The 4,121-nt window shown below is 46.8% G+C and overlaps 1 pseudogene; it reads right to left on the bottom strand.

Moving 5' to 3' along the window:
• Window positions 1-267: 267 nt before the first annotated feature.
• On the bottom strand, window positions 268-3,026 carry LOC127926087 (uncharacterized protein K02A2.6-like; annotated as a pseudogene).
• Window positions 3,027-4,121: the final 1,095 nt, after the last annotated feature.

Below are 4,121 nucleotides of genomic sequence, written 5' to 3'. Positions count from 1 at the left end.
ATAGCAGCACCTTTCATCACGCTCCCTTCTTTCAGCCTGGGGTCTCTCTACTGCCCCACCCCGTCCCCCAGTTCCTTGTGTGTCACCCCAGGAGCTTCTCTGTGCCTGTTCTCTCTCGATTGTTGTGCTGTTTTCCGTGGAATGCATTTGGTTAATGTGACGCCGCCACATTATGTCTGGGCTCACTTGAACCTGGTAAGTTCTGGGTCCCTTTGTGTGTGTACGGTCCCTCTTGTCCATTTCCTCCTCTTCTGTAGTCTCGCACCATCACTTCCTGTCCTGTTTGAGATGGGCGCCCCGACCACCGGAGAGCATCTTGGCTTGTTTGTTCAGCACTTCATTACGCCTGTTTGGCTTCATGATGTTCAGCTGTGTGCGGAGAGGCCTCCCGAACATCAGTGCGGCTGGGCTTTCATTTGTTGTGGCATGTGGGGTGTTTTCGGTAGAGGCCAGAACTTGGCCAGTTTTGTTTGCAAAGTCCCTTCGTCCTCGCTTTTGCTGCACAGAGTCCTTGCTTTAGGGTTTGCACAAAGCGTTCTGCCAGCCCATTGGTGGCAGGGTGGTACGGAGCTGAAGTTGAGTGTTTGATTCCATTTACTGACATGAATCTTGTAAACTCGTCACTTACAAAAGCTTGCGCGTTGTCACTTACCAGCTGCAGTGGCAAACCGAAGCTGCAAACGTTGTTCTGAGACACTCTATCGTCTGAGCTGAGGTGGAGGAGTCAGTGCAAAACACCTCTGGCCATTTGGAATGGGCATCAACTATAACCAGAAACATGTGCTTTTCAAAGGGACCAGCGTAGTCCACATGAATTCTCTGCCATGGCTCTGCGGGCCATTCCCATGGGTGGACTGGGACAGGAGCAGGCATGTGAAGGGTTTCCAAACATCCACTACAGTTCTTTTGCCATATTTTCTATCTGTTGGTCCAGACCTGGCCACCAGAAGTGGCTCCTTGCGAGCAGCTTCATTTTGACAATTCCAACATGACCTTCATGTAGTTGCTGCAAGACTAGATGTTGGCATTTCTGGGGTATGATGACTCTCATTCCCCACATCAAACATCCTTGGTACGTTGTAATTTCGTTTCTCCGCTGGAAATACGGAGTCAGCTCCTTTCTGCCAGTAGCTGTCCATCCTGACATGGTGTAGGTGTACACTTTTGACAAGGTCACATCTTTCCTTGTCTCATGTTTGATAACTGTGCTTGTGACCGGTAGTGCCTCGAGCTGAGCGGTATGGAACATGTCCACTGCATCCACACTCCTTTGTCTTTCTCTTGTACATGGCAGTCTGGATAATCCATCTGCATTTGTGTGGAGGGATGACGGCTTAAACTCAATGTCATACATATGACTGGCAAGGAACAGGGCGTATCGCTGTAACCTGGCTGCTGTCATTGCCGGAATGCCTTTCTTTGGACTGAAAATGGAAAGCAACGGCTGGTGATCTGTAACCAGTGTGAAACGCTTGCCATATAGGTATGCGTGGAATTTCTTGACGCCCCACACTAGTGCCAGTGCTTCTTTGTCGATTTGTGAGTAGTTTTTCTCTGCATCATTCAATGTTCGTGACGCAAATGCAACTGGCCTCTCTGACCCATCTTTCAGTGTGTGTGAAAGGACTGCCCCTAATCCATAAGGGGACGCATCACAAGCCAACTTCACTGGCATTTCAGGGTCGTAATGCATCAGGACCTGTTCAGATGTTATGAGCCGTTTTGCCTCCAGAAATGCATTTTCACATTGCTCTGTCCACCGCCATGTCCTATTCTTTTTCCAGGAGCTGATTTAGAGGCTGGAGTACTGCTGAAAGGTTTGGGAGGAATCTCTGTAGTAATTGATCAGTCCCGTGAAAGATCTCACTTCTGTGATATTTTGTGGTCGTGGTGCCTGTACCACTGCCTCGATTTTGTCCTGTGTTTTGTGCAATCCATTACAGTCAATCTCATGTCCACAGAAGACAATCTTGTCTTTGAAGAACTCACACTTCTTTAAGTTTGCCTGTAGACCATACTCTTTCAGTCTTTTCAGTCTTTTCCAGGACCTTTGTCTTCCAGGTTAGCCAGGTGCTCTTTTGTCGGGCTGTTCCTGGTTGTCATAGGTGTTTGCACCAATTTGTAAGTCATAAGAGCCAGGAAATAAATGTAATGTCATCCAGGATACACCGGGTTCCTGGGATTCCTTGCAAAATCTGTTCAATAGTTTGTTGCCAAATGGCTGATGCAATGCCAAACACCAGGCGGTTATACCTGTATAGACCTTTGTGTGTGTTTATTGTCAGGTACTGTTTGGAACTCTCTTCAACCGGTAGCTGCAGGTAAGCCTGTTTCAGATCGATTTTACTGAAGTGTTTCCCACCAGCTAGTGCAGCAAAGATGTCATCCAGGCGTGGTAGGGGGTATTGGTCCACATGCAACATTGGATTCACAGTTACCTTGAAGTCCCCACACATTCTAACAGACCCGTCTTTCTTCACAATAGGAACTATGGGTGTGGCCCATTCGCTTCTGTCCACTTTCGTCAGGATCCCTGTATCCTGCAAGCGATCGATTTCCGCTTCCACCTTTGGTCTCAGGGAGTATGGAACAGATCTGGCTTTGCAGAATTTTGGGGTTGCATCATCTCTTAGTACAAGTTTTGCTGTGAAGCCTTTTACTGTTCCCATCTGATCACTGAAAACTGTGTTGTATTTATTCCGCAAGTGTTCCAGTGTTTGGTCTGTGCCTTTCTCTTTGGACTGGAACGTGTGGAGCATTTTCAAGTCACACCAATTCAGCTTTATTTTTGAAAGCCATTCCCTGCCAAATAATGGGGGGCCAGTTCCAGGCACCACATACAGCTGTAACTGCTGTGTTTGCCCCCCATAATGCACTCTGACCTGCAACGCCCCCATTGGGCTCAATCTCTCTCCTGAGTATGTCTTCAGCAACACATTTGTGTTCTTCAGCTTGATAGCCTTAAAGTGCTCATTGTAGACAGTAGTGGAAATTATAGACACTGCAGATCCTGTGTCCAGCTCCATTTTGAGGGGGTTTGCCTTCGATATCTGTATCTATTATCCTGTGTCAGCTCCATTTTGAGGGGTTTGCCTTCGATATCTGGTGTCACCCATGCTACTGGGAGAAGTCACTGTGTTTAACTCCATTGTACCAATTAATCGTTCATCTGAATCACTGCCACTGTTCTCTGCTAGTGCATTCACAGACCCTTTAATTTTCTCAGTTTTCCTGTTGTGACTGAATTTGGCTTTGCATGCTCTTTGAATGTGCCCCTTCTACTGCATTTGTGACAAATTTCGTCTTTGAAACGGCAGTCCTCTGCTCTGTGACCATCTCTGTCACACCTGTTGCATTTTTCGGCCACACGGGGCGCTGTCGACTGCGTGAAAACTTGTGCAGGAAATTTGTGACAGGTCAGTACTTCTTTTACTTTGCAACTCAAAAGTATCTTTAGTCTCGATTTCCATAGCCACAGCAATTTCAACAGCCTTTGCAAACGTGAGCTCTGATTCTGTGAGCAAACGTTTTTGAATGTGTTCATGTTTCAGTCCACAAACAAATCTATCCCTAATGTGTCATTTAGGTTCTCTCCCAACTGGCAATGTTCAGACAGTTTCTTCAACACTGCTACATATGTGCTAACACCCTCCCCTCATTCTGATCTCTCTTGTGGAAACAAAAACGTTCCGCAATGAGGAGTGGTTTAGGTGATAGGTGATTTTGCAATATCTCCACAATCTCTGTGAATGTTTTATTTGAGGGCTTCAGAGGGGCAGTCAGATCTCTTAGCAAACTGTATGTTTTTGGGCCAATTAAACTCAACAACGCTGGCACTCTCTTGTTATCAGCAATGTCGTTTTGCAATGAAGTACTGTTCCAGTCGTTCAATGTAAGTTGCCCAGTTTTCTTGCGTGTCATCAAACACATCTATTTTCCCGATGCTAGCCATTCTCTTTACCTCCGGCTCCACGGGTCTTTGATCTGCCGCCTCGTTCTCGTCAGCTTCCCCACGTCTTCACTGCTTGCTAGCTGTTGTGCTACAGGGTCAAAATCTTCCTCTCTTCCTACGAACTCCATCTGTATTTGTGATGCACACTGCAGGTAATCATCCTCGTCGC

The sequence above is a fragment of the Oncorhynchus keta genome, unplaced genomic scaffold (genome assembly GCF_023373465.1).
Source record: "Oncorhynchus keta strain PuntledgeMale-10-30-2019 unplaced genomic scaffold, Oket_V2 Un_contig_6765_pilon_pilon, whole genome shotgun sequence".
NCBI lineage: Eukaryota > Metazoa > Chordata > Actinopteri > Salmoniformes > Salmonidae > Oncorhynchus > Oncorhynchus keta.
Note: the sequence above shows the minus strand (reverse complement) of the source record. Positions and strands in the feature narration are given on the sequence as shown.